Source organism: Equus asinus, chromosome 1, assembly GCF_041296235.1.
Source record: "Equus asinus isolate D_3611 breed Donkey chromosome 1, EquAss-T2T_v2, whole genome shotgun sequence".
In the NCBI taxonomy this organism is placed as follows: domain Eukaryota; kingdom Metazoa; phylum Chordata; class Mammalia; order Perissodactyla; family Equidae; genus Equus; species Equus asinus.
This window is the reverse complement of record NC_091790.1, coordinates 135205616-135218951: the sequence shown is the minus strand read 5'-3', so window position 1 is coordinate 135218951 and position 13336 is coordinate 135205616. Positions and strand designations below refer to the sequence as shown.

General features: G+C 36.2%; 1 protein-coding gene across 15 annotated transcripts in view; it reads left to right on the top strand.

The window, feature by feature from the left end:
• Positions 1-13336, top strand: part of MTERF1 (mitochondrial transcription termination factor 1) — a 347595-nt gene that overhangs the window by 107548 nt on the left and 226711 nt on the right. Inside the window, exons 1-3 of one of the 15 annotated variants that reach the window (XR_011502913.1) lie at positions 11820-11925; positions 12296-12465; positions 12579-12763. The exons of 12 other annotated variants lie outside the window; for them this stretch is intronic. The gene's annotated coding sequence lies outside the window, so the exon portion shown is untranslated. Of the gene's footprint in view, positions 1-11819; positions 11926-12295; positions 12466-12578; positions 12764-13336 lie in introns of those variants that run through there. 2 more of the 15 variants (XR_011502936.1, XR_011502938.1) reach the window with 2 other exon arrangements.

Genomic DNA, 13336 nt, shown 5'->3' with positions numbered 1-13336 from the left:
TTGATGAAGAGCACTTGGTAAGGACTAAGCCAGGTTTCTCCAGTCATTCAGTGAGGAGGGATTGACATTTAATATTGGACTAATACTACAGTTATATTTGTTTATTATTTGAGTTTGTTAAATTTGCATTTATGGTTAAGTATACTATAGAAGGAACTATATGAAATTTCCAATATTTGACTATTTTTGATCCACAAAAATGGCACTTTCATGTCATACCTAATACTAGCAAACTGTATGTGGTTAATTCCAAAAATTTTCACTTGGTTTCACCTTATATATATTTTTTTTTTGAGGAAGATTAGCTCTGAGTTAACATTTGCCACCAATTCTCCTTTTTTTTTTGCTGAGGAAGACTGGCCCTGAGCTAACATCCATGCCCATCTTCCTCTATTTCACGTGGGATGCCTGCCACAGCATGGCATGACAAGTTGTGTGTAGGTCCACGCCCAGGATCCAAACCAGTGAACCCCGGGCCACTGAAGTGGGACATGTGAACTTAACTGCTGCACCACTGGGACGGCCCCTCACCTTATATTTTTCTTCTTTTTTTGAACTTGGAAGTGAAGAACAGCTATTTGAACCAGGAAAACCTGACTGACATTTGCTATGAAAATGCCTAGAATGTGCAGAAAGATGAGCAGAACTCTTGACAAAATGCACCTGTCCTGTGTGCCAGATATTGCATAATTGCATTGTAACTGTGTTATACTTTCTTCCCAGGATTAAGTTGGTTCTGTGTATTTAGATCTGTGATTTTTACAGATTTAGCAGTACATACTCACCATTTTCCCCCCCCAGGTCTCTAAGAAGGTATAGCTGAAAATGATTGTTTATCATCATATTTAATTTTCAACCATAAGGTGGCATCATATCACATTTTATGCCAAAGCAGCAGGCTGTTTTTCTGTTCAGTGAAATGACTAATGCTCTGCGCATGTCTTTAAGTTAGTGTAACACATTATTGAATTTTGAAGTTTATAAACAAATATTAGAAGCTGGCATCTTCGTACAGGGGTTTGACATTTTTTTCTTATATTTGATCTTTTTGTATTATGGCTGAGAAGTTAGTAATAGAGTAGTCTATTTCTATATTAACTGACACTATGTTTTACCTCATTAAAATATGTAAGGCAGTTTCTTGCATATATAGAAGCTTCTCAAAAATATTCATTGCATGATAAAATTAAAATATTCCTTTAATGGGCCTTACCCTCAGGAATTCATTTTCTCTTTTGTCAAGTTGAATTTACAGCACACTTTTATTGCTATGACCCATTTCTTCCCAGAATAAGAAGCTTATTTTCAAGAAGTTAAACCCAACTGAACACATTTAATTTCCCTACTACCCTTTAAAAATACGTTATTATTATTATTTTTTTAGCATGCCACTTTTCTTTGCTTGATTAGAAATGTCCAGGACTTGCAAGTTACATAAATGTGCTGGTTTACTTTCTCTAGTTGCTTGATTGAAAATTCTGGTTTATTTTTGAAAAGCTGAGTAAAAATTTTGCTTCATTTTTCTCTGCAGAAACATTTTGTACCTTTGTAGAAAACATAGTAAACGTTTTCCATATAAAACCTCCCTTTCTTCAGATGAAGTGATTTTGTCGTTGGAACTCTTTGTTTATAGTTATGTGGGAAGTTGGTGCCACTTGGCCTACAGGGAACACTCCCGCAAGGTGTGTTGCAGGGCACCTTAGAGTCCAGTTAGGAATTTGGAGATTGCAATATTAAGAATTTGGTCTCAACATTTCTCTAGTTGTGGACCACTTGGAGCACTTAATTCTCCTACTGACTGGCTATGAGGCCAAAGCAACAGATTAAAAAGTGAAAAATTATTAACCATTAAAAAGCAACAACTCTATATTGTATCACTAGCTAGAATGATGTTTGTATTAAATTCTTAAAATGATTTCATGAATTGAGGTTTGGCTGTAATCTAGATATTGAATCTCCTTTTTTTTTCCCCCCCTGGGTGGACCTTTGCTTTAAAAATAAATGAATTGTATTTTTCTCTGCTATAAATAACGTAGGCTTTTTATCCTTAATATTTTCCTCTCAGTGCCAAAGTGAAAAGTCAAGGTTAAATAAAGTGAAAAGTTGAAGTGGAACAAGCAGGGTGGTGTGAAATAGAGTAAGGGGGTAGTCCAAGGAAGAAGGTTCAGGAAGGCATGTCTGAGAAGATGATCTTGGTTTAAGTTGAAGCATGAGTCAGAGCCAGCCCTCTAAATTTGGCCTTGATTTGAGCGGGTAGAGGATGGGATGGTAGTGACCACAGAGAACATTTCAGAAAGTGACTAGCCTATGTAAAGGCTCTATATTGGGAAGGAGCTTAGCATGTAAGAGAGAGATGAGGACTGTGTGGCTAGAGCATAGGGGCAGGGAGAGGGTGCTGGGACTGTGGTAAGGTGAAGTAGAGAGGTAGGCTAGTGCCATGGTAAGGACTTTGGATCCTTTAAAAGCAGTGGGAAGCAAGTGAAGAGTTTTAACTAGGGAAATTACCTGAGCTTATTTACATTTTAAAAAGATCACTCTGGTTCAACAATAGTGGAATAGATAAATAAGTTGTGGTATATTCATACAATGGAATGTTCTATAGCATGGAGAATGGATGATTTGTTGCTACACACAATACCATGAAACAACCTGCCAACTCAAATATGGTATTGAGTGAGAAAAGCCAAATGCAAAAAAGGACGTATTGTATGAGTCCATTTATGTGAATATTCTGTTTCTCAAACTGGGCATTGATTACATGGATATGTTCAGTTTGTGAAAATTCATCAAGTTGTACATTCATGATTTGTGCACTTTTGTGTATGTATGTTAAATTTAAATAAAAAGTTAAAAAATGGTTACTTTGGCTGCAGAAGAAAGAATCAGTTATAGAAGAGAGTGGAAGCAGGGGTACCAGTTAGAAGGCTATTGAAATTTTCCAGGTGAAAGATGATGATTTCAACTAGGGTGGCGGTAGAAATGGGGAGAAGTGGGTAGGTTCTGGGTCTAATATGTATTATAGTACAGTTTTAAGTATTATATGGAAACATGAAATTGTTAATATTTGACCACTTTTGGTCTTCAAAAGTGACAATCTTTCCTTGTGATGTTAAGATAAAAACTTAGGGTTTTACTTGAGAACAGATACTGAGTTAGAGTGATTCCCTTCCATTCAAATAACTATATTACTTTCTCTATAATGAATTATTTATAGTTTTTTTCTACTTTACCTATACTAAAATTCATGTATCAAAACTAGGAGTAATTCTTAATGTAACTGACTATTTAATTAACATACTGGTATTATGTCCTACTTTGCTGTAAAGATTGTGAAAACAGGTAAAACCTGTTTTGTTTTCAAAGTCGAGAGTTAAGTGTTTGTGCCTTCATATACAGTATAAATTGCATTTTAGCATATGGATGTTAAACAGCAGGTTTATCAGCTTCTTTTCCTCCCAGAACTAAGGTAGTTTTTGTGTCTATTTAGGAAGCCTTTTGTGGGTTGTCAGATTTCTGAAGCGAAGCATGGGATCAAGAGGCCCCTTACTGGTGTAGCAGGGGTTCTTTACATTGTGAGCACTGAGGGTCTTAACTAGGCTGCTGAGATGTACAAAGAAAGCTGTACAGTGAATTCTAACCCTGTAGCCCTTTCTATTGTAACTGAATCTTCAGATTCATATCCATCAAATTGACATGTGATAGTCTAAGGAGAAAACAACCTTGGAAATGGTCTATTAAAAGTAATTTACTCTCTCATCTATCACATTCTCAAATGGTCTACATTTGAGCAAAGCAGTGGGAGTATAATACCCATATTCTGAAAGCTGAGAGGGTCTAGGGAAAGGTATTTTAATTTTATTCTTTTTCTCTCAACATGCATATTTTGTCACACAAACATATATAAAGTAAAAGTGGAAGAGGCAGATGACATTTGATATATATATATATATATATATATATTTTTAACAGCTTTGAATTCATTTCCTCATATCAGAAAAGCAGCCTCCTGGTTATTATTAGATTTTCAGAATGTACAGATGGAAAATAGTTAACGGAAATCACCCCAACTAGATTTATTTTACATGGTGCTTCACTGAGTATGGAAGTCATCTAGAAGGTTCTAATTTTTTCCCTGGAGACCATCACAAAACACTGCTCCCAGAAGAGGGGTAGGATGGGTGGAGGAAACAATCTGCAAATGTTTGCTTGAAAGATGACCTTTCCTGCCTAGTTATGGAATGAAATCGATACTGACCTCCAGATTTGTTGACCTGTTCATGAGATGGAAACTAAAATGTGAAAAAAATGAAAGTTTTTCCTGATGATAGATTTTTTTTCCTCCTTCAGATGCAGCTAGTGTGAATAATCTAGTGACTAGAAAGATCTTCAGACCTCTATATAGTGCTGAAGAATATCAAGTTGAGAAAGGGCATGCTTTCTCTATATCATTGTGCCTTAATCTTCTTAGATTTTTCTACAAAGAAATCATATTAATCAAATCTCCTTTCTGCTATGTGAAAGGTGCAGGCTGACTAATGCTTGACTTTGGGTGAAATTGGATATGGAAGAAAATCCTGACTTGAAACAATACCAGACTTTCCATAATCCTGTGTTGCTGGAGTCTTAGTTCAGGACTGTAATTTCCAGCTCAGGTTCTGTGAAATCCCAGAGTCCTGCCAGTGAGCTCAAGAAGTACTGCACACTTTTTAGAGGCAAAACAAAATCAAAAACCCCCCAAAACAAAAACCAATGTAAAACAAAAGCAAAACACCAATTTATTTATTTATTTATTTATTTATTGCGGTAACATTGGTTTATAACATATAAATTTCAGGTGTACATTGTTATATATTTTGATTTCTATGTGGATTACATCATGTTCACTACCCAAAGACTAATTACAATCCATCACCAAACACGTGTACTTTTGCCTTCCTCCCTCCCCCCTTCTTCCCCTCTGGTAACCACCAATCTAATCTCTGTTTCTATGTGATTGTTTGTCATTGTTTTTACCTTCTGCTTCTGAGTGAGATCATATGGTATTTGACTTTCTCCCTCTGACTTATTTCATTTAACATAATACCCTCAAGGTCCATCCATGTTGTCACAAATGGCCAGATTTCATCATTTCTTATGGCTGAGTAGTATTCCATTGTGTATATACCACTTCTTCTTTATCCATTCATCCCTTGATGGCCACCAGGTTGCTTCCAAGTTTTGGCTATTGTGAATAATGCTATGATGAACATAGGGGTGCATGTATCTTTATGCATTCGTGTTCTCATGTTCTTTGAATAAATACCCAGCAGTGGGATAGCTGGATCATTTAAATGTATTTAAACATAGGAAGAAATATTTGCTTTGAAAATGTTTAGGAGTAGGTTTTACATATGTATCTTCAAATCAAAGAGCAGCAATTCTATGTTGCAAGGACAAAAAGGCAGAAACTGCTATTCATCTGGTTCATAAACTTTGCTGGTTATAATAATAAAATGTGTCTAAAATGTAAGCTGATTTTTAAAAAACTTAATTCAGAATGTATATATCTAAAATATGGTTGCTTTTTCAAAATGCTTTTCTTGGGAAGCTATCTACTTATTTCAAAATTTCCTCTGTTAAAATATTTTTGGAACGCCTTGGAAACTTTTTACTTTTGAGTCTGCAGCATATCTCTTTGAATATCTTTTGGGTGGAGGCTGAATTTTTGGAAAAATATGAAGTTGTTAAGAATAGAGAGCCCAGAAATAAACCCATACATATATGGTCAACTGATCTTAGACAAGGCTGCCAAGCATACAGAGTGGGGAAAGGATAGTCTCTTCAATAAACGGTATTAGGAAAAGTGAAATCCACATGCAAAAGAATGAAATTGCATTCTTATTTTACACAATACACAAAAGTTAATTCAAAATGGATTAAAGACTTAAATGTAAGACCTAAAGCCATAAAACCCCTAGAAGAAAACGTAGGAGAAAAGTTTCTTGACACTGGTCTTGGCAATAATTTTTTGGATATGATGCCAAAAGCATAGGCAACAAAAGCAAAAATAGACAAGTGGGACTACTTCAAACTGAAAAGCTTCTGTACAGCAAAGGAAACAATCAACAAAACAAAAAGGTAATCTTTCAAATGGGAGAAAATATTTGCAAACCGTCTATCTGGTAAAAGGTTAATATTTAAAAAATATAAGCAACTCATACAACTCAATAATAAAAAAACAAGTAACCCAAATTAAAAATTGGGCATAAGAACTGAATAAACATTTTTCCAAAGAAGACATACAAATGGCCAACAGATATATGAAAAAATGCTCAACATCACTAATCATCAGGGAAATGCAAATCAAAACCACAGTGAAATACTACCTTACATTTGTTAGAATGGCTTCATTAAGAAGACAAGAAATAACAAGTGTTGAAGATATGGAGAAAAGGGAAATCTTAAACACTGTTGGTGGGAAGGTAAATTGGTGTAACCACTATTGGAAAAGAGTATGAAGTTTCCTCAAAAAAAATAAAAAAGAGAGCTAACATATGATCCAGCGATTTGACTTGTGGGTATATATTCAAAGGAATTGAAATCAGGATCTTGAAGAGCTATCTCACTCTCATGTTCATTGCAGCATTATTTAATATGCCAAGACATAGAAGCAACTTAAATGTTCATCAACCAATGAATAGAGAAGACGTGATGTAAATAGGCAAACAAATAAAGGAGTAGTATTCAGCCACGAGAAAGAAGAATATCCTGCTATTTGCAACAAGATGGATGAACCTGGAGGATATTATGCTAAGTGAAATAAGCCAGACACAGAAGGATAAATACTACATGATACCACTTATTTGAGGAATCTAACATAGTCAAACTCATAGAAGCATTTAGTTGTAGTGTCTCCTTAGTCTCTTCTAATCTAGGAAGTTCCTCACACTTTTTTTTTTTGGCCTTTCATGATCATGACACTTTTTAAGAGTATTGACCAATTATTTCATTGAATGTCCTTAAATTTGGTTTTGTCTGATATTTCTCTATGACTAAACTCAGTTTTGCATTTTTTACCAAAAAACTATAGAAATGATATTGTGTTCTCCTCAGTGCATCATATCAGAGGCACATGATTTTAATTTGTTTATCACGGATGATGTTAACTCTGATCATTTTGTTAAGGTGGTATCTGCCAGGTTTCTCCACTGCAAATATACCATTTTTGCCTTTGACATTTGAAAATTTAGTTAAAAAAATGTACTGAACAAGGGGCTGGCCTGGTTGCATAGTGGTTTAGTTCATGTGCTCCTCTCTGGCAGCCTGGGGTTCATGGTTTGGATCCCAGGCATGGACCTAGCACCACTCATCAAGCCATGCTGTGGTGGTATCTCATATAAAATAGAGGAAGATTGACACAGATGTTAGCTCAGAGCCAATCTTCTTCACACACACACACACACACACAAAAGTACTGAACAAGAGTAAGTATATACAGTCTCTCAAAACAAGGTTGCAGGACCACTCACTGGCTGTAGAGTTTTATTTACTAAAGAAGTCTCATTTATTTGCTGTCAAATGACATTTTGAGACAATATAAATTTCCTATTTCTCATCATACTTTTGCCCTGAATTTTAGCATCTATTAATGATACTTGCCTGAAACAGTTATAACAGCAATGTTTACTGTATGGTGATTTTCTATTTCCACCATTTCTTCTAAATTATTAGTGGAATTCTAATGCAAGGAAGAGCTGTCATTATTTATTTCAGTAGAGACTGCATGATTTCTTATTTTAGTCTATGGGTTATAATCTATTACTATAATTATTTCTTTTCTTGCCCAAATATACCCCAAATTGGCTACTGGGAGACCCTTTAAGTTTAGAGCTTACATCCTTAACCACAACTGTAAACTCCTTCTTGATAGTTGTACCCATTTATTTCAGGGAGACCCCATGCATTCTTGTTTTAATAGGTTCTCATTCACATGGATATAGGGGGCTTATCTTGGCTTCTGAATAAGATAGTATGTCCTTCTTAAAAAAAAAAAAAAGAAGCAATTCCTAATCTGTCGTACCCCAGTTCATTTGCCACTCTCTCACAATTTTTGCTACAAACTTTCCATATGGACATTTTTCAACTGCAGAGACTATTCATGATAAATATCCTAATCAGGCAGGAGGGATTCAACTATTTTCAGTACTTTTAATTATCTTCAATTTGATTTAATTCAACAAACATTTATTTCAAGGCACATTGGAGGAAAAAAAGTAGAATGAAACCTACTCTCTGATCTCAACCAACTTGCTATCCAGTGGGGGAGACCAGACATATATGCAATTATGATATAGCTATAGCAGGGTGTGGTAAGTATTTGAACAAAATGTTATGGGAACATAAAGAAGGATGAGTTTCATTCCAACTTGGGGTGGGGTAGGGTGATAGAGAGGGACAAGGCAGGGAAGAGGGGGTATGTGAAATCTTCTTTGAGGCTTACCAAACAAGGACAAAGGTATGACTGTAATCTGAAGAAAATGTTTGCTGGACAACTCATTTCTTTGCCATTTGCTTTTTATCTTCATTCTTTTGAGACTAAGTTTTCTTTTTCATTTCAAAAATCATGAAAACCAAAGGTCAGAGAGGGTTACATTTTTACAACTAATTGCTGAGACATGGAACCGATGGTGACCTAGAGGTGATAACCTAGAAGTGTAATGAGAATGGATTAAGTGCATATCGCTTTACGTTGTAGTGTAGTTCAGTCTTGAGAATGGAGAATCAGAGCAAGCCTGGGTTGGGAATGTCTTATATAATCTCCCGTTCCCTGTTGCTTTTCATTTCTCTCGGCAAAAGTAAAACCAACTCTCCATGTTATCTAACTGGGTTCAGAAAAAGCTCCTGTCATGATGTCCCTTTTGGAGTTATCTAAGCAAGGAAGAGGATGATGACTTCCAGGACAGTGATTGCATACTTGAGCAATAAGCAAATATTAAGAGACAGTTTTTGGAAGGTGATGGTGGTGGCAGTGAGGGACTGTCACTGTGCTTCATGTAAAATGTTGCTCTTTTTTGAAGTGGCTTTTCTCTTTTAGCATGCAATGCAACTGCTGCTGGAATCTCTCTTTCTCTGCTGCTTTTGGTAGCCAAGGCATTTGTAGCATCTGAGCAGTAGGGTTGAGGCCATTTGGCTCCTAGAGGTTCTCTGCTAAAGTTTTTGATGCCTTGAAATTCTTTGGGCCTGAGGCCTGCCAGAGAGGAGGACAGAAAACATAGTAGACTGAATGAATGATTACTCGTGTGAGCTTCAGAAGGAGTGAGATCTTCATAATCTGTTGGAGAGTAAGACAGAGAAAATGCCATGTACTTTTGTGCAGAAAATAAGAGTGAAACCAGTTAGCATCACAGAGAACTTTTCTTGGTACGTAGGTATAAGGTTCCTAATTTAAAACTGAATGAAAGGTGAACTTAATGCACATAAAATACTTGGAAAAGGATTGGTTCTGAAAAACTTCTGAAAGTTATTTATCTATTACTAAATGATTTCAATGCTGCTAACACCCGGAGATATGGGTATGTCCCTTCTTATAGTCTTCTTATGAGGAACAGAAACACCCAGAAATATGCATATATATGTATATAATGGCTTTTCTATGCGTATGCTCACATGTATAATTTATATTCCAACCAGGAGTGTTTGTCTGGATGGCTTATTTGTGATTTGATATATGTGAGAAATCTTAAAAATATTTTTTAAGAGAATTTATTCTCATCCTCTACTATTTGCCTTCTTTCATCTAAGCTTATTCAAGAAACATGGAGAATTAAATATATACTTGATTTGTGGAACAAAAGAAATCAAAGACAAAGTTTCTCTCAAACTTTCCATCACGAGTTTTAAAAATTGTCATCGATTATAAGTTCTGAATTGAACTTCTTTTATTATCCATATGTGGGTATATGTACACACACACATATACAAATATACACTAACCCTAAAGGTGAGATGGAAATGAGCCTACAAGAAAATAACAACTCAAAAGTGACAACATTATGACTATCGAAAATAGTGTTGCATGTGTAGAGTAGTTTTGCATTCTATTTATATCACAATCACCTTTGGGAAGTCCTTGTTAATTGGGGGTTACATCTAGAGCAAGAGGTTGCTCAACTCTTGGTTCCTTAGAGAGTTAGACTGTTTGGCCTGAGTTATGGAAAAGGAATTGTGTCACAAGCAGAGTTATGGTTTCAGGACTGCTTCCAAATATTCTTTCTTTGGTTATAGGGGTAAAGAGCTGAGGATTCTTGAAGCAGTCTTTTTGGTCAAACAATTTAACAGGCAATGGGTCTGGTGCCAGTGATTCCATTTCTACAGGATTTTTTTTTGAAGTGTTTGTCCCTCAATATGTTTTTCAAGCCAAGCATATGCCTGTGATTTGAAATCAGCTTAAGAATTTTCTTTCACACTTTAGTGTTCATGTTTAGTTTACTGGCATTAAAAGATGCAAAATAAACTTGTCTGGCTCCTCAGTCCCCTATAGTGATTTTGCCACTAAGGGTAATTCTCATGGGTGGAATTTAGTTATCTCTGACTCTAGATAAACACTTGAAAATTATTCTTTCAATAGATTTATTTCTGGGAAAGGGTTAAAAGAAAATTTGCTCAATCTTGCATATTCTTTGCATCTTCTCTCTGAAGTTTATTAGAAAATTATTTCTTATTTGTTAATGATTGTCTCAGTAGTTTAAAGTTTTTACTCTCCTAAGGATATAGGTGTTATTCTCGACCAGCATTATGTTTGGCTGGTGGCTCGAAACTCTGTTCACTATACAGTAGTTCCCCTTGAGAATTCATTGAACATGTGGGAGCAAAAGATTGAAAACACTGAGATCTGTATGTTTTTTGCCTTGTTCTAGAGAGATAAGACTTGCATTTGATAAGACATTGTGTCCAGAGTGGGTAAATTGCCTTTGTTTCTGTTGATTTTGTGAACAGCCCTTGGGATTCAAATGTTGCAGGCTGGAGAAGGAGGCCAAAGTGAGAGTATTAGCTCATTAGAATAAATGTGATGGGATCTCTTGGGAAGGAACTAGGGGGAGTGGTATGTTCTACACCCTTGGCTTCAAAAGTAGGTCTTTTCTCTTCCAGGGAAGTGGTTTTCAGATCCTGAAGGACCAATTTTGACCAATAGAGATCTTTCTAAAGCCCTTCTTTTTTGATGACCACATATGGAAAATTCTTTAATTTAGTCACTCACTGCTATGGACTGAATGTGTCACCCCCCTCCCCCCCCAATTCAAATGTTGAAGCTCTAATCCTCCATGTGATGGTATTTGGAGGTGGGGCTTTGGTAGGTAATTAGGTCATGAGGGTGGAGCCCTCATGAATGAGATTAATGCCTTTATAAGAAGAGACAGGAGAGAAATGATCTCTCTCTGCCATGTGAGGATTCAGCAAGAAGGTGGCATCTGCAAACCAGGAAGAGGGCTCTCATCAGATACTCAATCTGTTAGCACCTTGATTGTTGACTTCCCAGTCTCCAGAACTGTGAGAAATAAGTATTTATTGTTTAAGCCACCTAGTCTGTGGTGTTTTGTTACAGCAGTCTGATTTCAGATGAATTCAATCCTCAAATAACAAAAGCACCAATCAGTCAGAATTTACAGATAAAAAAAGGTTATGAGTTGTTTGGGTACTACATGTTTTGAAATCCAGACCTGATTGTTTTAGTTGGTGCTGTTTCTTGGATTAAGGTGACTTCTCAGCATACCTCTTTGTCCAGGTTCTTTTTTTACACTCACCTAAATGAGGTGATTGTGATGCCTTGTGGTTCTCATGATAGGTGGCACCTTGTTTCTTCCCTGCCATGAAATCTCCATTGGTCTTGTGAATGGTGATTTGGATTCAAATGCTGGAAGCTGGAGAAAGAGGCCAAGGCAGGAGCAGGTACTTCTCACCCAGGAGACTGACTTATCTTGAGAAGTCTTTTAGGCTTTCATTTCCCCTCAGTGGATCCTCACTGTGCTCAGTGGGCCCATTGACGTATGAAACCCAGATGAGAAATGGACTATTATGGATTCCTCTAGTTCATCACACCTGTTGGCTCAAATTAGTAGCTCTGTCCACTTCTCCAGGCCCAAGCCTGGAAGGCCAGGATTTCAGAGTTATCACATACATGATGGGTATTAAACATGCAGTGTGTGTCTGCACATATGAGTTTCATTAAGTTGTAAAGCTGATATTTGAGAAAAAAATGGTATTTGTTTTCTCCATTTTCTTCTTTTTTGATTTCACATTATCTCAACTTTCTTTTCAGCTAAATCAGATCTCCACTCCAACTACCCTCTTTTCAAAAGACAGACAGTTGCCATGATTGTCAAATTTGGTGTAGAGGCTCCTTCTACAAGAGGTTGTCTTCATTTATGACCTTCGTTCATTCAACACACTCATTTTTGATAACTTGTGTGCTAAGCTTTGTGTGAAGAGGTAATCAGATAATGATAAATATGTTATGCATTTTGCCCTCAGATAGCTCATGATCTAGGCACGTGGCATATTAATAATTAACTAATATAATATATAAAATCATATATTGATAGCACAAATAAAATGCTACCGGGGCACAGAGGAGCTTTATTCTGCTGGGAGACTAGAACTGGGCACCACTACCCACAGGAAACAACATATGAAGCGTATCCAGACTGTGGTATGTCACTATGGTAACTATAGTCTCAACTGTCAAAGAACAAAGGTTAGTCCTTCCTGGTGAATGTGACCCATCCTGGTAAGTATATTTTTGTTCTCTGTCTACTAATTGCAACCTCAGAGTCACTATGTGGCGTTATATTATAATAGTAATGGAAGTATTATATTGTATCTTTGTATTGCATGGTATTGTATTGTATCACATCCAAAGAAGAAAATAGGAAGGAAAGAAGATATTAATTGAGGTTTAAGGGTGTGGCCACTAAACAAATTAAACTAACTTTTCCTTTCTCTACTAATACCTACCTCTTTATAGCAGAGATTTTGAGGAAAACTAGTTATGGTTTTCTATTTGGAATGATAAAATTTTGAGAAAGATGGAGATGAAGAAAGAAAAGAAATAGGACATTATAGTTCCAGAATTTCCATATAGGACATGCTTGGGGTGGCTGTCAGAAAAGAGGAACAGGGGAATTTCCTGTAGTATTTGAGCAATGAACCCAGTGATTTTACTTAGGATTGTATGTTGATTTGGGGAGGCTTGGAAGAGGCTCTTAGACATTGGAAGGGGAAGCTCTCAAGTCATTCCTTGGTATTTCCACTGGTAATAGGGTGCTCAGAAAAAAATGCAAACATTTTTATTGGTAGGTAA